Genomic DNA, 23,122 nt, shown 5'->3' with positions numbered 1-23,122 from the left:
ACATATCAAATCTTTACTCTTTCTCTATACCTTGCTTAATGTAACTTTTAATTTTTAAAATCTATTTTATGTTTGACTTAGACCCCATAGTCATGTGTAAATTGCATTTTTTCTTGGTTTTCTTGTCTTCCTTTTACTGTAGTTGAACAAAGACTTTCCTTTTGTGGTCAGTAGATGACAGTTTTGTGGAAACACTCAACTATTAGGTAATTTTAAAAAATTTCCCAATAAATAGGTACAGATTTAATGTTTTTGCATATTTGGAGAGTGATACCTAATTCTACTGATTATTTTAATGATCTGTGGATGCTCCCAAAATTTAAGATGTGATCCAGGTATCCTATAATTACCCTGTAATATTTGCTTTCTCCTTTCAGCACATTCCTTTCCACACCAACACTAAAACTACCTCTGTAGAATTTTTAATTTGCTCTGGGCCATGTATGACAACTAGATATCAAACATATTAAGTATAGATCTCAGGAGTATTTGCATTTTGATAAAAAAATATGCCTTAATGAAAGCAAATCAATATTGAATATTAATATTCTAGACATGATGGTAAGTTGTCGTGGTAGATCTTTTTGAGCAAGAGGCTTTGATACAGGTTGATTTTGTATAAGTAAACATTGCCTAATTGTGCATAACTATATAACTGTGAAAAATGGAGGAGCTTTAATAGAAATGCTACAACCAAAATCAGAGCCATTTGTAGTTTTACTATGCATTTATAGCTCTACTATGATTTAACAGACCACTTAAATAATGATTTAATCTCAAATGTAGGCCTGATCATTTGTATACAATTCTTTCTTCCCAAATCTCTGGTATTTAGTATATTTGTCTCTAATTGTCACAATTAATTTTACTACTTGCATATCTTTCTTTACAAATGTACTGGAAAATAAAATAGTGTAGTGAGGTATGAAAACCTTAATTCCTTCTGCTTTAAGAAATTTTACAACTTTTGACTGATAAGAACATTTAGGGGTTGACAAAAAATTAAAACTTATAAAATCTTTAAGAGATTTCCATTTAAGATGATACAGTCTTTTAGGTTTTCTGACACATTCTTAAAATATGCTACTTTGGCATAAGGGTTATTTTGAGTTAAAGGCACTTGAAAAGCGCCAGATGTAAAAGGAACATTCTAATCCCCTCTTTCTTCTTGAAAACAAGAGCTAAAACTCCCATATGACTTTCCATTATAAGTTTTCATATGTAATCTTATAAAAATTTTATTATTTTCTCAAAACTGTAAACATTCAAAATTTACCCCTTAAATATTAAGAACCTGAATACCCAATAATCATTAGGAAAGTAAATATGTAATAAAATAATTTCTTCTGCTGCCTTAATATAATGCCAAATCCAAATAAATTTATACATAAATTTTACCAAACTCTCAAGGAACAGATAATATTTTTTGAAGAGAAAATTAACATTACCTAATTTATTTTGTGAAAATGTCATAATCATGATAATGAAGGCAAGTAAGAACACTAGAATAAAGGACTGAAAACTTTAATAAGTCAAATGTTAAGACCTCAGTAAAAGTTTAGCATATATTTAATCAAGTGGTCTTATTTTAAAAAATGGATTATGAATAAATAGGTTTATTTCATGAATGCAAAGATAGTTCAATTCCTGAAATTATATTTATGTATATTATCACACTGGCTAAGATGAAAATAGTGATTATCATAAAGAAACACAGAAAAACATATGAAATATGACACTCATTCATGCTTAGAAACAACAACAACAACAGTGGTTAAATACTCAAAGCAATCTTTTTAAAGTGATAGGCTAACAATATTGAAAAATGAACAAAAGAGACACATAAGGTCTCTTTCGTTCATTTGGCAATATCATATGGAGAGATTTAAACAAGGCAATAAGGCTATAAAATAAATCAGAGATACAAAATTGGAAAAGAACAGAAAATATTATTTGACTCTCTAAAATTAAAACAAAAACTATTTAGAACTAAATAAAAAAAGTTTGGCCAGTATGGATGTACTATAACTAGCCATGTTCCTTTACATTAATGTACAAGTATTAAAAATTATGAAATATTCAATTTATAGTTGCCATAATAACAACTATAAACAACTAAAACTGAGTATTAAACAACAGAACAAAAATATGGAAGCACTTGTGGAAAAAAATTAAAACAAAATTTTGTTCCACAAGGGGCCATAACTAAACCACTAATGGAAAGGAGATATTTGTGATGCAATAATTTAAGAAAAAGTATGTATGTATACATCTTAAGAATGTCAAAATTTTAAAGGAAAAGACAATAGAAAATAGGTTAAAAATATTCACAGAAAATGAATGAAAAAGAAAGCTGAAGAATCAATAAAGTAGTAAAAAATGCTCACTCTCACATGCATATAGGAAAATACAAATTAAAAGCACAATGTACAATAGCATACCATGCTCATCAGTTAAGGAAGAATAAAACATAAAGGTTGACATTACCATGTATTTCAAAAGGTATCAGTGAGTTATCTTTTACTGCCAGTGGGAGAGGGGTATAAATTGTCACAAGCACTTTGAAGAGCAATTTGGAAATATGTAATAGCCTAAAAATCACCAAACCTCCTTCAGTGTATATGACCTAAAGGTAGAGGTCATTCCAGAGTCGTTGTTAGAAAATAATTGATTTGATATTTAAGAATAATTTCTCACAGGCATCTATAATTTCAGAAAATCTCCTGTTTTAACTGACACCAGGAAAGTCCAGCTGAAATCATTGGGGTATGTTGTGGGAAGCAAAAGCATGCATCATAGGCACAAGTACCTGCTTTCTGATAGATAGAGGACGTTGGGTGGTACAAATACTTTGGATATGTACCTTGATCAAAAAAGGAAACACTACATTTTTTAAAGAACCAAAACAATAAAATGCAAAGAAAATATATTTTCTTTATGAAAAAGAGGCTGCTCTTAGTGGATTGAGTGCAGATGAGATAGTACCATGTAGACAGTATAAACGCAATGAGCACCATTTTATAGATATATAAATGTACATCGTCTTATAAAGCACACATTTCATACTGAATCAGTAATTAAATAAATAGTACCTCATGTCTTGAAAAATTCCTAATACATGCAATTTATAATAAGCATTAGTTTGGTCCCCAAAACATCTCAATTAATGACTATTCCCCTTTTAATACCATGTCAGTATGTCCATTTGTTATCTTCACTTCGTGGCCACTCTGGTATAAATCTGCTCATGTTTAGTCATGTAATACACAGTTATCACTATTTAGTCAAATTATCTGTGTACTCTTCAATAATATTTTAGGTAGTTTTCCAGCAACTTTTCATGTTCCTTTTGTCAAACCCTCAGGGAAAGACTGCACAAACAAGGCAACAAAGTTCATGGCTTGGCAGATGTTTTCCAATTACAGACAAACAATTCAGTCAACTCAAGTTTCCTGCAGAAAGGGATGATATTGATTCATAAAAGTTTTAGTGCCTCACATTGGTATGATTTTGAGATGTTTTAATTACATATTGCTTTGCATCTCTTGACAATGAATGCATTGCACTGAACAGAAAAGTTACAGCCAGTTAGTTTTCTGTCAGGTTGAATAAGTTACGTTCCTTGTGTTTCCAGCTATTTACTTTTATAGCTGTCAGGCCTCAATACCTCCAAGAGTAGGAAGGATAGTCAATAGCATACCGCTCAGTAAACCCCAGGTATTGATGAAAATTACAACATTTTATTCATTTATTTTTCAATGACTAATAAATTAATTTTAAAAGAAATATCTTACTAATACACTGATTGTTTGGCAATAATTCATATCACATAGTGGTGAAAGACTTGTTTAATTGCAGAATCATCACACTACATTTCCTAAAGATGATCAATTTATTTTTCTTTTACCAGAAGCAAGTATATATAGTAGAGATGATGATCACATAATTAGCTTTTCTAATAGTATTTTTAGTGAAAGATGCAATATTTTAAAAATTTCTCTGAAAATTCTACTATAATTATATTGCAGAATATGCGCTATTCAGTATATTTTTATTGCCTTAGAGAATGGATGTAAGACAAATACTGCTAATTCTCTAGCCAACCTTCAAGCACTCTTGATAATGTAGCCAACTAAGGATGTTTCACCTTCTTTAGAAGTCAAGTGTTTTGCCTTGTAACACAGTCTGAGTCAATGAGATATGGGCAGAAATGTTCTTTTAAAAGGCAAAGTCTTACTGGTATATTTCATTTTCCTTTAACTTCATTCCCTTTCCTCCTATGTGGAATGCAGTTCTAAAGGTGGTAAATTAGAACAAGGATAGCATCTTCCATAGGCAGAACAGAAATGTTAAGGAACATGAGTCTGAAAATATAACTTCTTGACCTGAACTTGACAGCTTAATGTCCAGCTTCATGTTACATGGTTGAGAATATGTGTGTATTCCTTATGTACTCTTTTTCTTTGTCTAACATTATGTGCAGCAGGTCAATTAGAATAACAGTTTCTAAAGTTCTTGAGGCATCACAATGAACTCATTTACTATGAGATATTAACATTTTTGAGGCAAACAAAATGATAATGAACACTTATCAGACACAGTACAAACTACTACCTCCAGATATTTCAGTTTCAATATTAGACCATGCCATAAATTTTATGACATAATATACTGAGAAAATTGTTTTTCCAGTTGCTGTGGTAAAAAATAGATATGAATATCAGGTTTTAGCTACAACATGTAAAGAGATTGGAAATATCACTCTCACACTTACAAAAAGAAATAAAAAGCCAAACAAACTGAAAATCAATGTCTTATTTTTCTTGGACCCATCAGAAAACTTAAGTTGTGTACAAACCTCCAGATAGTTTAATCCAGAGAATACAACAAGAAATCTGCTTACCTGGAGCAGAAGCTGCTATAGCCATAACTTGGTAGGACTTCTTAATGGTAATTTTCATGAATTGATGCAGGCTGAGTGTGGACTGGCATATGTGAGAAGCTGCTGGAGTTTACAGTATTGGGAGTTCCCCACCCTCACTTTGATCAGTTTACATACAGGAATCTCATCAAACCTTACCAAGTTCTTACAATGAAGGTGTGAGAAATATCCCCTCATGGTTTTGACAGGGTGGGAGGAAGACTAATTATTGTGAAACATGCCCAGGTGTGCTCCATAACAAAGGTCTTTTCACCAGGGGAAAACAGTAGGGTTTTTGTTTGTTTGTTTGTTTATATCTTTATTGGTGTATAATTGTTTTACAATGTTATGTTAGTTTCTGCTGTACAAAAATGTGAATCAGCTATATGTATACATATATTCCCACATCCCCTCCCTCTTGAGCCTTCCTCCCATCCTCCCTATCCCACCCCTCTATGTGGTCACAAAGCACAGAGCTGAGCTCCCTGAGCTACACAGCTGCTTCCCACTAGCTATCTATTTTACATTTGGTAGTGTATATATGTCAATGCTACTCTGTCACTTCATCCCAGCTTCCCCTTTCCCCACTGTGTCCTCAAGTCCATTCTCTACGTCTGCATCTTTATTCCTGCCCTACCACTAGGTTCATCAGTACCGTTTTTTTTAGAATCCATATATGTGTGTTAGCATACAGTATTTGTTTTTCTCTTTCTGACTTACTTCACTCTGTATGACAGACTCTAGGTCCATCCACCTCATTACAAATAACTCAATTTCATTCCTTTTGATGGCTGAGTAATATTCTATTGTATATATGTGCCACATCTTCTTTACCCATTCATCTGTCAATGACATTTAGGTTGCTTCCATGTTCATTGCAGCACTATTTACAATAGCCAGGGAAGATGGTTTTTAAAGCCTTATTCCAGATTGGGAAGGAAAGTCATTCTTCCCACTCCATTCCTCTCTATACTTCCTATCTCAGCTAATGGAGCAAAGGGAGCACAGCTATACCACCATAGAAACCCTGATAAATGTCACAGCCAAGAGACACAGGCACTAAAAGACACTGAAATTTGTTGTAAAATTATAGAAATCTTCATCTACTTCACACATTACTACCAGACCAACAAGGCTCCAGTATAATAACAGTAGATTACTGCTGAAGGGCTGCAAGATGCAGAGTCTCTAAGAAAAAGAATATTAATGTAGCCCAGAGTCAAGAGGAAAGAAAAAAATAATAATAATAGAGAAATTTTAAGCCTATGGCACCTATAGCTACAGAAAATATTAAACATTTTCCAACTTCTAGCTGGATCATTATGAATATACACATTGAAGGCCTACTCAGCACGTCTCCCACCACCTAATACAACTATCTAGCTTTCAACAAAAATTACAGTGCATGCCAAAAAAGAAAATAAAACACAGACTAAAGAGACAAAGCAAGTATCAGAACCAGACTCGGATATCACACATATATTAGGATTATCAGACAAGGGATCTAAAATAACTAATATGTTAGAGACTGTAATAGAAAAAGTGGACAACATGTAAGAACAGATGGGTAATGAAAGTAGACAAAAGGAAATTTTAAGAAAGAATCAAAAGAAAATTCAAGAAATTAAAAGTCTTATAACAGAAATGAAGAAAGCCTTTCAGGGCCTCATCAATAAAATGGACTTGGCCAAGAAAAGAAGCTGTGAGCCTGAAGATAGATCAATAGAAACTTCTACAAGTGAAGTAGGAGTTGAAAAAAAAAAAGAAAAATGAACAGAAAATCCAAGAATTTTAGGGCAAATACCGAAGTTGAAACATATCTATAACTGGAATACTAGAAAGAGAAGAGAGAAAGGAGCAGAAGAATTATTTAAAGTAATAATGGGTCAGCACTTTCCAAATTAATTAAAGACCCCAAACAGAATTGGAAGAAGTTCAGAGAACAGCAAACAGAATAATTATATATATATAAAAAATTTTTAAATCTTCTACTAAGCATATTATAATCAAACTGCAGAAAACCAATGACAAAGAGAAAATCTTGAAAGATGCTGGGGATGATTACAGCAGACTTCTCACTAGAAACTATGAAAGAAAAAAGTGAATGGAGAAAATATTTAAAATATTGAAAGAAAATTTAAAACCCACCAAACTAGATTTCTATGTCCAGTAGAATCCTCTTTAAGTGTAGGAGAAATAAAAAGTTTCTCAGACAAAAAAGTCTGAGGAAATTCATTGCCAGCAGGACTTCCATGCAAGAAATGTAAAAAGTAAAATTATACATGTATAATTTATACATGTACATGTATAAAGTATAGTATATATACATTTATACATACTTTATACATACTTTATATATAATTTATTTATACATACTTTATACACATATATATGTATAAAGTATATACATATAAATATATATATAAATGTATAAAGTAAAGATAAAGTAAAATTACATAAAATGCTAAATTAAACCAGACAAGGCAGAAAAATGGGAGGAAAGAACAAGGAACAAATGCATCAAATAGAAAACAGTTGCAAACATGGTGATATTAATTCAACTATGTAAATAATAGTTTTAAACATGAAAATCTAAAGATACCAATTAAAGTACAAAGACTGTTTAATACAGATACATTAAAAAATCAAGACGCAACTATGTGTTGTATTACAGAGTCCACATTCAATATGAAGACTCAAGGATAAAAATAAAATGTTTAAAATATACAGTGTTTACAGTAATTTTTATAAAGGCGGAATAACTTTGCTAATTTCAGACAAAGCAGGTTTAAGAGCAAGGAAATTTAACAGGGATAAGAGAGATATTAAACAATAATAAAGGGAGTCAATTTTACAAAAAGACGTAAAAACTCTAAATGTGTATGCATTTGACAACAAAGCATCAAGTCACCTGAGGCAACAAATGATAGACCTGAAAATAGAAATAGAAAAATACACTATTGTAGTTGGAGACACAAGCACCCCTTTTGTAGTAACTGATAGGTCAAGCAAGCAGAAAATCAGTAAGCATATTGTTGACAGAAATCAATAAATGAGCTATAATAGGAAAAAGAGTTTCATTCCATCAGAACTGAGGACTATAGACAGGGAGACACAGATTCAAGAAACACTTGAATTATGTTCTGTTGGACTACAAACTGGGAAAGGCTTATGCAAAGTTACATAAGTCATTTGTCAAGAATTATAGCTAAAGCTGGCAAGAAGTAAGGGTGCTTGTTAAGCAAGGAGTGTTTGGGGTCTGAAATGTTTGCATAGTTAGAAGAAGAGACCTTGAGTCTATGAGTTTGTAGCTGGCAGCTGCGAGCAGATACTCTTTTGAGAATAACTGGTGGTATCCTTGAGTCTGATACAGTTTAGAAAATTCAAGTTCAAGATATAGGAATGTGTCTGAAATCACATCTGCAATAGCAACCCAGCTTCATTTTGGATGCCTGAACCACAGTTAATTTTGATTTTTAAATGCATTATTTTCTTCAATATTTCAAGTAAATATACAATGCATTTTTGACAGGACATAAGACAGGCTGCTCTAGTTAGCATAAATCTCAAGCCAAATCAGGTATAAGCCAGAATGACTTCCCCCATACCTTAATATGTGAACATTTCCTCCATCAATATAAATGACCTGAAAAAGAACAGTCAGTCAACATAATCTAACTGACATTCATAGTATACTTTATCTAATAACAGCAGAACACATTCTTCCCAAACTCATATGGAAGATTCACAAAGAAAGTCTATATTCTGGGCCACAAAACAAATAATAACAAATTTAAAATGATAGAAGTCACATATTATTCTCAGAACATCATGAATTTAAATAAAAATCAATAATAGAAAAATAGCTGGAAATCCATCAAATATTTGGACATTTTAAAACACAATGCTAAAAAACACATGGGTCTAAGAAGAATCTCTAGAGAAGTTTTAAAATATTTGAACTAAATAAAAACGAAATACAATGTCATATTAAAATTTGTGTGATGCTGTGAAAATAATATTTAGAGGAAATTTTATAGAATTAATTAAACATAAAGGCCTGAAATTAATAACCTAAGTTTCCACCTTAAGAAACTAAAATAAGAAGAGCAATTTATGTCTAAAGCAAGCACAAGAAAAGAAATAATAAAAATTAGAAGAGAAATCAATAAGTTTGAAACAGAACAACAATTGAGAAAATCAACAAAACCAAAAGCTGGTTCTTTGAAACGATCATTGACATTAAAAACCTGCCCCAATGCTGACCAAAATATGTGGAGACTAAGCAACCCATTTCTAAATAGTACATGCATGAAAGAAGAAACTGAAAGAGGAATTTAAAAATATTTTGAACTAAATGAAGATGAAAACACAATTTATGAAAATTTATGGATTGCAGCAAAAGCAGATTTTAGGAGGAAATTTATCACATTGAGTACATATATATGAAAGTGAGAAAGATCTAAAATCAATAATCTAATCTTCCACCTTAGGAAACTGGAAAAAGAAGTGTATTTAAATCTAAAGTAAAGAGAAGAAAAAAAATCATAAGAATTTGAATGAAAATCAGTTAAATTAAAAACAGAAAATAAATAGAAAAAAATCAATGAAACCAAAAGCTGATTATTTGGAAATCAATAAAATCAATAATCCTCTAGCCAGACTAACTAAGAAAGAGAGGATTCAAATTACTGATATCAGAAATCCCCTCATTAAGGGGACATCACTATAGATTCCATGGATATTAAAAAGAATATTATGAACACCTCTACACCCACAAATTTTATAACCTAAGTAAAATAGACCAATTTACTGAAAGACACAATCTGCCAAAACCCTCACAATAAGTAGACAATCTGAATAAGTCTTTATCTATAAAATAAATGGAATCAACAATTAATTTCCTCCCAAAACAGAAAGCACTAGGCCCAGATGGATTCACTTGTAATTCTACCAAACATTTAAAGGGAGGAATATACCAATTTTCTACAAAATGGTATAGCCACTTTGAAAGACATTTGCCAGTTTGTTACAAAATTAAACATACTCTTACCAGAAGATCTAGCAATTGAGCTTCTTGGTATTTATCCAAAGGAATTGCAAACTTATGTCCGCTCAAAAATCGGCACAGGGATGTTTTTAGAACCTTTATTCATAACTGTCAAAACTTGGAAGCAGCCAATATGTCTTTCAGTAGGTGAATGGATAAAAAACTGTTTTCTTTGCTGTGAAAATATATTTTCCATAATATTATTTACTATGTACTGGATTTATTGCTGTTATTTATTTATTTATTTATGTTTGTTTGTTTATTTATTCATTTATTTATTTATTTTGCGGTACGCGGGCCTCTCACTGTTGCGGCCTCTCCCGTTACGGAGCACAGGCTCCGAACGCGCAGGCTCAGCGGCCATGGTTCACGGGCCCAGCCGCTCCGTGGCATGTGGGATCTTCCCAGACCGGGGCACAAACCCGTGTCACCTGCATCGGCAGGCGGACTCTCAACCACTGTGCCACCAGGGAAGCCCTGCTGTTATTTTTAATTAAATTAAATTAATAACTCAAATTTTATGTCTTAATTTCTAATGTGGTAAATATCAATAGATACAAATCACAGAAATTAAAGATCTTTAGTATCCTGAATAATCTTCAAGAGTATAAAAAGTTCCTGAGGCTAAAACTTTTGAAGACCCTGCTCTTAGACAATGGTAGAGCCTTAGATAAAAGGTGCTGGAGTCCCTGGGTAACAGCTCTCAGCAGAGATGCAGTTGCTGCTATGCAAAACCACTTGAGCAAGTTTTGCCTTTAAAATGGCTCTATAAATGTGACAGAGGAGTAATGTAATTTATATTCAGTATAACAGAACCCGTTTTGAATTTTTTTGTCCCCTCTATCTTTTATTACATTTCACCAAGCTCAGCATATATCCCAGCGTTGAATGTGAAAGATCTTTACAGCAGGTTTCATGTAAAAAATACTTGCGTTCTAAGGCATATTAATTTAATTAATTTTCATCAGCTTCTAATAAATGAATCATTTTCTCTGAAAACAGTCATTAATTTATAAGTTCTACTGTTTTGACCAATATCCGAAAGTACAGTATTCAGAGATCCTTTTTTATGCGATTTAAAAAAATTTAATATGAACACTACTATTGTGTATGGACATCATGTAGATGGTCATGACAAACTAGTTCTGAAATCACTTGTACTTCATAAAGTCTGTCTGTGAAGAACAAGAATAAAAAGATCCCTTTTTTTTTTCTATTTAGAGTCAAGGTTTGCTATATAAATTTCACTTTTTATTTTGATTTCTAAATACACAAATAAATGGTGTTATGAAACATCTTAGGCTTATCATTCTTAAACCATGCACAGTTGATCATTTTGATTTTACATGTTTGAATACAAAACTTTCAGAGAATATACCTTATTTCAAAATTTCCCTAGAGTACTTATAAAATAAATGTCACACCACAAGTAAACCTTAATAAATTAAAACACTAAATCAGACATTGTGCAGCCATGTTCTATGAAATCCCACACCAAAAATAAAATCTTTATTGTGCATCTTTTTCTGAGCCTTACACTATGTTCATCTGTAGGAGTAGGAAGGTGATTAACATATTCTTTTTGTTCTTGAGGTACTTGTAGACTAATGGGTCTAATAGGAGCTATATAAGAAATTGCATTTCAAATTAGTTGTTTCTTGATAAAGTTAGCGTCCCCTCTCTCCCTTCCCCCCACCCCGGCCCCACTGCCCCCAGCTTGATCTTTGGAAGTATGAACAATAAACTTTTTTTTTTTAAAAGGACCATGCCTTGGTATCTTGGTATTAACATGGCCTCTTAATTTGAACCTGTAAAAAATGTTCCTATTTGGAGTGTTAGAGTATAGAACTATAAAAATTACTCAAGCACAGGGAGAGACATTAGCAGCTATATGTTACCTACAAATGAGTAAGAGGGCTGTTGAGACATCTCTTGATAGTAATCTGTTTAGGAGCTGAACCCCTATCTATGATTGGGAAATTCCAATCCTACCACTACGGAAGTCAAATATTCAAATGCTATACTCACTTTGGCCGCTGTCCTCAGTCAGGTCATGTATACATGGACTTGGACTTGGTCAGTCAGTCATAAATATTTGGGCTTCTGAATCTGGGCTACTGAGCAGTGAAGCAGGGAAACGGTGGCATTACAGGGTCAAGTGAGATGTCAGCAACTTCTGATTTTCAGGGACCAGAGTAACTATCAATATCCCAGCTCAATGTCCAGTTTTAGTGGCTGCACAGGTGCTAATATCAAATGTTCACTAACTATGGCAGCAGGACTAAGTCATGCTATAATCACGGCTGTAATCCATCTGCCTGGATTCCTTTTTTTTCTGCCTATTTTCTGACTTTGTCTCCAGATTTCCACCAATTCTGTAAGTTAGAAAATATGTATTCATTAATTTCTTTCTGTGCAAAATTAGTCCAGTTAGATTCCATATTTTGAAACTAGGGAACTTGCACTCTATAAATAAATGGATTACAGCAGGATTTTGAAATTGCTCTCTTAGATGTCTATATTGTTCATTAATCCAGTCTAGAAACTTATGTCTGCCTTAGCGCATTAACAGTGGATCATATTCTCTTATGCTATAATTGAAACTTTCATATATAACTGTATCTCCATAATATATTATGTAAGTTCTTTGGACAAGGACATCTTTCCCTCATACCTGTTTTTATACCTCTCATGGTACCAAATTAAAAAAAAAATCATATGACAGTTATTGAGCATCTGATGTGAGCAAGGTATTGTGCTAGTAATTTCAAAAACATACAATTCTATAAGATGTGTCCTGACTTCAAGGAGATTTTATTTACTGGTGAGATAAATGCACAATAGGATAATATAACACTAGACATGCCACAAGGCAGATAGCTTTTGCAAATACTTTTTCTAATTATAGTAGTCTAGAAAAAATAGAATATTTTATGATCATACCATCAAGCTATAATCACTAAGAATTATACAAAATATACATATACACAAAGTGTATAGCTAACACTATAAGTTAGGGAAGTTCTGGCATAATTAGGAACTCCCTGTGCTTTTCTTCCTTCCTCCAAATGTAAAACTTCAACACTGATTTGAGCTAGAGTTGCATGGAATAAGTTATTTTCTGCATGCCTCCACACTTGTACAAAATTTTTGCCTACCTATAGTTTTCTCATGGGCAGGAACTCCAATACTAATATATTTTTCAGGGGAAATTTCAAGGCAAAAAATCAATAAGAATTTATAGCAAATGATCATGGATAGCTACACCTATACATTTAACACATTTTTTTAAAATCCTAGATAAATAAACACAAATAAAATAAAAGTAAAATACATTATACATGGCTGATAAGAAACCATATTTAAAACATATTGATATTAATGTTAAATAATGAAGCAAATATAATCATCATATAGTCCCATAATAGTATATATATATTTATATGCATTATCTTAATACTGTAAGTGGGTTATAAACAGGGTATTGAACTCTTGGAGGGTAGTAAGTAGTTTCCATCACTTTACCTAAATAGATAATAGATACCATAAATAATAGGTTACTATGGATAACTGTTATAATAGATTACTGTAATAATAGGTTACTATAATAAAGCTAACAAGTTAACCAAAAATACTATATCCTTAGCTACAGAGAGAAAGACCTAGTTAATTGGGTCTATTTCTTTAGAACTTACATTAAAAAGCAGAATTTCACATTTTAAGTTTTTATTAAAATTTTTTGTAAAAATAAACATCAGACTTGCATTTTATTGGAATATTTATGCACATTAATTTCAAGGGAACTAATATGATGATTTATTGCCAGAAAATATCCTTTTTCCCTTAATAGGGTATTGTAAATGATTTGGCCATTGTTTAAAGAATTATTAAAATAAAATGTTCATAGTTAGTTAAATAGAAAATAGGCCTCTAGTACTGAAAGTAGCTAAAGAAATGTCTTACAAATATGAAAAATATGCTGTGCACATTAGTGGAATGTTTGATTTAAAGAGAATATTTTGCTTTTCTCCACCTGACACATATTTCTTTTCACTAGAGTTATGTTAATTTTAGACATAATATACTTTAGAAAGTAAAGGTATGAAAAAATTTCACTTATTACATGTTTTACTAAATTAATATTGTTTAAATATACTGTTAAGCATACAAAATATGGAGCTCAGTTCATGGACAATTGATAACAAAGAATAAAATTCAATCCGCATGTTTAGAGTTACACTTCCTTGTAACTAACTACTGGGAAGACACCACAGATTACTTTGACATTAATAAAATAGGCTTAAAAGGAATGGACAACATTTCTGTTAACCCATCCATTCTGGCCAATTTGTCATATTGGACAGAATGTAGAACACAATGAAACATCACATTGGATGCATGATGAGCTCTCTAAATTTTGCAATTATTACTTTCTAGTACAAAGTTTATTCTAACAAGTAAATTTTCTCAAATCCAGTATATTAACAGATTCTAGGTTTCAGGACATTTGGCTAGATGACCCCTAAAAATACCATGCTTATTTAAAAATATTAATTAGTAATTTAGGTTCGAGTAGAATGGACAAAAAACAAGGCTAATATCAGTTGGATTTATTAGTTTCTCTAAACTACTCCTTTTGCCTAATAGGCTGAATCAGATGTGCCAACTCATTTCAATTTACTATGAAGCCTGAATAAAAATGGCCATAAAAGATTAAGAAGAGGATCATTTTACATTAGGCAGTTGTACTTGAAAATATCTTTAGAAGAGAGAGGAGGGAAGGTCAGTCACATTAAATATGTTACTATGAACTTCATATTCTCTGGTACCTTTATTTCCTTATTATTTTTTCAGGTATTTTATTAGTAGTAGTTTTTTAGGTAACAGATATTTTCCAATAACTTTGCTTTTGATTTCACCTTGTTTTATACCTACTCTTTTTCAACCTTGGAAAATATTTTTCAGATTTTAAAAGCATTGACCTGAATTCTAGCGGAAAATATTTTTGCCAACATTTCTACAGAAAATTTTTTGAGCAGAAATCAAATATATCTACCAGACATTGTGTTTGCTCTATTCACAGCTGAATTCCAGATGATGTAGGCAATTAAATAGTAGTGGAACAAAAAAAATTGAATTTTGAGTGAGAGCTGGGGAATATTTTCATTGTATCTCTATCTTGAAGTTGTAAAGGCAAAGTATCGCTGCCAATTAATCTTTAGCTTTGCTGAAATATTTTCTGTAAAGATTTATTTTAATAGGAATACACTCTTATGTGTTACAATTTCATACACTGGTGTTCAAGTCAAAAATTTAGTGTGTCTTTTTGCTTTTCTCTATAGATAATAAAGTGAATCTTACAGGATTATGACTGCATTGTTTCAAGTTTAGGGATTTCATTTATCTGAATCTGTGGCTTTTCTAGCTAAGCCATACATAGAGATAATGATACTATGTACGTTATATTATGAACCATCTAAACTCCCATTGCAAGAAAAAATAGAGCCGTGGCACATACATGGATAAAGGTAACCGTGGATAAATTCTTGACTGAAAAGGAAAGAGCCAATAAGAGTATTGTAGCTATTAAAGAGTTAAATGAACAATCCAGTGAGTTTAATTCAGATGTTGAGTGGAGAACAAATGAATAGAACTCAGAGTGTTCCAGGGTCCTTACTGATATCTTACATTCATATCTTACAAGAGTTTGGAGGCTGGGAAAATATGTGGTAAGGCCTAACTAGATGTATCATTTCTTTACAGATAAATTGCAACTTTTTTCATATAAATATATAATGTTGTTGTAGTCTTTGATTTACATCAGCAGCATCCATTACAGTATCATGGAATAACATCACACACATTAATTTGCTGGTTGGCAACGATATGGCTGAGAGAGAAGAGATTAAGGTAGAGGTAGATGTAGGAGTAAAGGGACAGATTGAAGAGAACAGAAAGGAGAGGCAGAGAGGTTATTTTTAAAGTAAGAGATAGAATAATTTTTGGTTCAAACAAATCCTTGAACTCCATTATTTCAGGGCAAGGAGGAAGTATTTATATGCATAAATAAAATACAAGTTCTGTTCAGAATCTGAGGTCCTGGGTTTTGTAAATTAAAGGACAATTAATGGGATTCTCAAGAGTAACTGACTACATTGTGATTTTTCTTCTGGCAGTATGACTTCAGAATCTAACCCATGAATAAGAGGAGAACCCATTGTATACAAATTATAAAAGAGAGATAGTCAAAAGCAATTTGTATTTTTTAAAAGTCAATTGAGAAAATGTCATATGCCTAATCTCCTACCACATTTCACATGGTAGATTAATGTCCATCTAAATTAAAGTAAAAATTCAGAAATTTCTAGAGCTTTTTCTTGGTTATATTTGAATTTATGGTCCATTCCTTCATCAGTGTCCATTTCTCTTAATCAACAAGCATTTTTCACAAAGATCAGACTGTTCCTTCTTAAGTTCAAAAGGCTCTAAGGTTCAGAAAAGCTTTACTAAGAGCAGCATGAGATTCAAGTCTAAATGTGATTAGAAATGATCCTTAAATGTCGACTCGACTGAATATCATCAGCTTATACCACTGAAAAATGTGTTCTCTCCTGTCATCCTTCTTGGATTTGACAAGGTCAACAATATCAAAGCTGCAGAGTCAAGATAGCTTTTTTTCTTTTTCTTTCCTAAACTACATACCAGACCAGTAGGGGGAAAAAGGTAATATTAGATTGATTTGGCAAAATAAATAAATCCCATTTTAGAATTAAATTTAAGAATTTTTTCAAAAACTCAAAACTTTATTTTGACCAGAATACATAATACTGAAAGAAAGGAAAATAACATCACATGAAAAACAATACTACTCTGCATAGGCATATATATTTTAAGGCATCTTGACCAGGCCATATTAGCTTTGTCTTGTTTGTAATAATTTTATATAGTTCAAATATTTAATTCTTTAGTTACTGGATTTTCTAATGCCTTACTTCTCTATCATATGTGTCAGTTCTGGCTTACTTTTTGCAGTGTTCTCCCATTCTTATATAAAACATAGTATCAGAAAAGGGTCACAGCAACATGTTAGAAAATAGACTGTTTGTATAAAATATGGAAAAATTTATTTTAAAAATGACTTAAATCACTTCTCTGCTGTTTATTTATTAAAGTTTTGATACATGGCTATGACCACAAAATACCAATGGCTTTATGAATATCATGTGATTTTTAAAAAATTTTTATTGGAGTATAGTTGATTTACAATGTTGTGTTAGTTTCAGGTGTACAGCAAAGTGCATCAGTTATGCATATACATATATCCACTTTTATTTAAGATTCCCATATAGGCCATTAAAGATTATTGAGTAGACTTCCCTGTGCTATACAGCAGGTTCTTATTAGTTATCCATTTATATATAGTAGTGTGTATATGTCAATGAACGTTTCAGTCTCAAATGTATCCACCGTAACTCAAAAATAAGGTTACATACTACCAGTCCAGAAGTAAGGCAGTCATGAACACTTATCTTTTCATTTCTTCATTACACTGGACACTGAGCAAAAATAATGATGTAGATCAGGAATCAGCAGAGAGAGCTGAAGAGTGTGTTTGGGCAGCAGGCTGGTGACTGAGTGCCAATTTCCATAAGTAAAATAAACTGCATGCTAAGTTTCAAAAATTTGGTGGGGAGGAAGAGGAAAGGGAAAACATGAAACTTAGAATCTCTTTTAGGGTACAGACTGGCAAATGAAAAGGAATGTTAGCCTCATAGTGACAATAGCAGCCAGCATGATGTGTATATAGATATTTAACCAAAGTCATTAGTGAATTATTTGCAGTGGTTCAGTGATTCCCAATGTTCTTGTCTACTAAATGGTAAGTGCATTAAGAAGTATAAGAATGGCTGTCAAAATTAGTTTCACCTTCAGATAAATAATTAAATAAGAGATATACAAAGTTTTGAGCAAATGAAAGGTTGGAATTCTAAAACCTAGGGAAGCCATCTCTTCATGAACCTCATTTTCTTTCAGTATTGTACCCATTCTCTTAACGCTGGAACTTTGAACATATTTCTGCATAGGATAATCTTTCTCCTCTTTTACCTCTTTAATTCATCTTTAGATATTACTTTTATTATCATTTTGTCAAGCCATACTTCACAGTTCCTTAGACTAGGTGAGGTCCCATTTCTTTTCTTTTCTTTTTTTTTAAACAATTTTTTTAATTTATTTATTTTTGGCTGTGTTGGGTCTTTGTTGCTGTGCACAGGCTTTCTCTAGTTGTGGCGAGTGGGGGCTACTCTTCTTTGCGGCGCGTGGGCTTCTCATTTTGGTGGCTTCTCTTGTTTGAGCATGGCTCTAGGCATGTGGGCTCCAGTAGTTGTGGCATGTCGGCTCAGTAGTTGTGGCCTTCAGGCTCTAGAGTGCAGACTCAGTAGTTGTGGTGCACGGGCTTAGTTGCTCCTCAGCATGTGGGATCTTCCCAGACCCGGGACCGGACCCATGTCTCCTGCATTGGCAGGCGGTTTCTTAACCACTGCACCACCAGAAAGTCCCCCATTTCTATATCATGTGTCTGCTACAACTTCTATTCCTATCTTAAAATGGCTACAATAACTTTCTTATCTCTTTTTAGTAGACATTCCAAGGTCTATTTATTAACATCTTTAAAAGCCCTAGGAGAATTTTTGAATACTGAGAACATATCTTGATATAAATTTTTATAGGCTTGAGATATGTCTTTAAACAAGAGAAGAGCACTTCACAAGGTTTTGTTTGTTTCCTAGCTACAATTTTGCCAAGAATTTTCCAGGATCTTCAAAAAGATTATCTTCTCCAGTCGCCTTGACAACTCATATAACAAAAGGAGCCAAATTTTTCACATCTTTTGTTATTTCAAAATACCATGTAAACTACATTTTATATAATAGGAAGTCTGATTATTCTGAAACACATGCAAGATCATAAAAATTTATAGAGCCATGTATTAAAAATTATGAAAATATATTATGCAAATGTATGTACATGCTATAATCCATTCCAGGTAACAGGTGAGAGCACACTCACATTATTCTCACCCTAAGGGTACACTGCAATTATGTATTGAAATTAAGCCTCTGAGGTTGCTTATACTTTTAGCAGTAACATTAAAAAATGTCCTTAGATAGACCTGAGCAAAGAGAAGCCCTTGTCCTTAGCTACATGCTTTAGATGATTCTGCCTACCACAAACACTGAAACATTTTTTTTTCTTTTTGTCCTTGTAAAACATGTTTTCTGAATTTTTAGCAATTTGTTGAGTACACAATAAATACAGGAAAGGATGTGTGAGATAAACCAGGTTCTCCTGTTGAAAAAATGTGGGTCTGAGAGTGTACCAGTGTGTGCATGAGTTGTGTGTATTTGTGTAGTGTGTGTTGATGGCAGGTAAGTAGAAAAGTATAACCTTGGCCTTGGGAAATTCGACTGTTTTTGTTTTAAGCTGGCCACCCAAATCAATAAAAAAAAAATGTGTAACCAAATAGATAACTATGTTTCCCTCCTTCCCTCTGCTTAGATGGTCTTAATTTGAAAGACCTTACTAATTTCCTGGAAAGCAGAAGAGGTAAGGTTATTTGTGGGGACAGGAAAGCAGTCCATTCAGCTCTCTGAGGAGTGTGACCCACTCAGTCCCTATCGTAGTTTGGGAGTCATCCACACAGTTCCAGCTCTGCCCCCTTCAGTCTCAGCTGAACCCATGTCACTCCTCTGGCTTCTAGCCCTAGGACTGCCCTAGGGTGAAAGGTGCCCTGAAAGTCTCTGGCTTCTACAGGTAAGGTGTATGGGGAGACCTGGTGTCAGGGTCCAAGTCTGGGGAAAGAGGTTGGACAATAGCTGTATCTTGGTTTAAAACTTTAAAATGTTTAGACCTATAGTATATGGTACACCATCTGTATTGCATGAGCATACATATAGTAGTCGTTTGTAAAAAAAAAAAAAATGTAAACAGGGAAATTTCCATATGTAAGTGCAGTCAGATATTACAAGAAAAAAAAAAAACTGATGTTTCCAAAGAGTTTTCATTAATATTGGAAAACTCTTACAATGATTGGTGTAAGGGTACAATAGATAGATAGATAGATGGATAGATAGGTAGCTGGCTGGCTGAGTTATGGATAATTCACTATTTGCCTTTATATTTATCTTTAATTTTATTTAACGTAGGCATTGGAAAATACATTTTAATTTTAAAAATTCTTCCAAATATTTTAAAATGTCTGCTTGTCAAATTACAAAACCTGGAATAAAATACTTGGTGATGCGTAATTAGAAACTCGAAAACATATTTCTTCTTTCAAAACTGAGGGCAAGGGCTTCCCTGGTGGCGCAGTGATTGAGAGACCGCCTGCCGATGCAGGGAACACGGTTTCGAGCCCCGGTCCGGGAAGATCCCACATGCCATGGAGCGGCTGGGCCCGTGAGCCATGGCCGCTGAGCCTGCGCGTCCGGAGCCTGTGCTCCGCAATGGGAGAGGCCACAACAGTGAGAGGCCCGCGTACCGCGAAAAAAAAAAAACTGAGGGCAAACAAAGATTGTAATCACCAATTCTAATGGTATAGTGTGAACTCCAAATTAATTTGCCTCTCCTCTCTATTCACTTAGCCAAATCAGGATGGCGTTAGAGATTAAAAAAATGTCATTTGACATTAGGCATTTTTTTCAATACTCAGAAAATTCAGGATCTTGCCTACATTATTTTTTTAGCATTTTTAAACAGTCTTTATTGAATTTGTTACAATATTGCTTCTGTTTTATGTTTTGGTTCCTTGGCTGTGAGGCGTATGGGATCTTAGCTTTGTGACCAGGTATTGAACCTGCACCCCCTGCATTGGAAGGTGAAGTCTTAACCACTGGACCTCCAGGGATGTCCCTTGACTACATTATATTGCTATTTTTTGACAAGTATTAGGAATTTCTGAATCTTCAAAACAGTTCAATGAATTCAAATGGCAAGTATACTTGTAAACATTATCCACATTGTAGGCATGTAGAACTATGAATTAAAAAACACCTTGGATTTCTTATTCAGTATTAAATCATTAAAGACCACAACATTTTGACTCTGTCTTTAGAAGGATGATGTTTCTTAATGTTTTCTATAATGTAACTAAAATTGAAGAAAATAAAGTAAAATGTGAACCAATCCTCAATGTAAAAATGTCATTAAACCTTGCACTAAAGTATTATTCTATAGAGTTTTAAATTTTAAATTAATAAATTATCTTGGTGCTCTCAGATACAGAACTGGGTTACTGTTCAGATAGAAAAATAATAGGTTTAGAATTTTGAAAACAAATGGTCTGAGTGCTTTGCATTCAACTGTTCACTTGGGCATTTTCAGTTACAGAATTGTTCTCTGACTCATCATATTCATGACTATCAGGCACTTCTGAAAGAATGATTGGGCTGGATATAAGTATTAGTTCTATTAATTCACTGTTTAACCACTTCATTTCTCCAGGTAAAGATTCAAAACAAACATGTGATCAAGATAGCTGGGCATAGGGTAGCACTGACTTTGATATTTTCCTAAAGAGTCATTTACTATCTGTCTGTCCAATGTTTCATAGCAGTTATGTCTGAGGGACATCCAGGTTTTCACAAAAGAGAGACACAAATAAGATCTCTATTACACATGAGAAATATTTAATTTTAAGGCCTCTTGTTACTTCAATGTTGTGTTAAGCCTTAGAGAGCCTTACTTTGAACACATGCTGTTCAAGATTCTTCAGTGACCCAGATTGCTAGTACTTCTTGAACAACCATCTCTCATTACTCAGTTCTTTAAATTTCAGTCTTCTGCACCATTCTAAAATTCAATCTATTTTCCTTTACCTAGTGAGACTGTCACTCTCTGTTTTGGCTCCATTTACCTACAATATTTTGGAAATATTCTCAAGCTAGAAGCTGCAGTGATTGTGGTGCTTGCCTCATGGGCTTCCTTGTTCTCAAGAATCACATCTCTGGGGCTTCCCTGGTGGCACAGTGGCTGAGAATCCGTCTGCCAATGCAGGGGACACAGGTTCGAGCCCTGGTCCAGGAGGATCCCACATGCCGCGGAGCAACTAAGCCCATGCGGCACAACTACTGAGCCTGCGCTCTAGATCCCGCAAGCCACAGCTACTGAGCCCGTGCACCACAACTACTGAGCCCCTGTGCCACAGCTACTGAAGCCCACACGCCTAGAGCCTGTGCTCGGCAACAGGAGAGGCCACCGCAATGAGAAGCCCACACACCACATAAGAGTGGCCCCCACTCGCCGCAACTAGAGAGAGCTCGCGCGCAGCCACAAAGACCCAATGCAGCCAAAAATAAATACATTTATTAAAAAAAAAAAAAAAAAAGAATCACATCTCTCTGCTGAAACACTTCTTTTATATACTTTCCTCAATTTTCCATTTCTTTATTGCAGGGGAATAAGTCAAATTCCAAATAGTCCGGAATAACTAGGACCAAAAATTGCAATATTTTCTTTTAAAGAATTTTAAAGGTGTAAGAAGAAATTATTTATTTTGTGGAAATGTATCAGTCATTTCAATTTAATATCATCAAACCACTCTAAAATATACATATTTTAAAAAATAATAGCAGGTCCATTCTTCAACTCTGTAAAAAAATGTAACCCATACATCTCTCTGTACTCGTTTTTCAGAATCAAAGAAATAATTTCATCATCTCTATTAATGGGTATAAAATAATGATTAATGAGTGAAAGATTCCACCCTCATTTCCTTCTTTGTCTTACCTCTAGATATCCAAATGTACTTAATATATTCCTTGCATATGTATATACCCTTGAAATATATGAAGTTATCCATCCCCAGACACTTAAGTATGCCTAATATATTCCCTTGCATGTGTATATATCTTTGAAAGGTATAAAAAATTCCTTATAAATATTAAAGAACTGATATTAATCCTTCTAATATTCACCTTTATAATCCCAAACTGATAATTACTCAGGTGCATTAACATCATTTTTTGTATAGAGTTTCTATATGACAAATTACTTTAACAATTGAAAAATACATAAGTGGAATAAAGTTTATATTAGCAGTCATAATTTTGTTTACATTTGCAATATTAATGCCAAAACATATGAAATGCTGT

The sequence above is a fragment of the Lipotes vexillifer genome, unplaced genomic scaffold, assembly GCF_000442215.2.
Source record: "Lipotes vexillifer unplaced genomic scaffold, Lipotes_vexillifer_v1.1 scaffold654, whole genome shotgun sequence".
Lineage (NCBI taxonomy): Eukaryota > Metazoa > Chordata > Mammalia > Artiodactyla > Lipotidae > Lipotes > Lipotes vexillifer.
Note: the sequence above shows the minus strand (reverse complement) of the source record.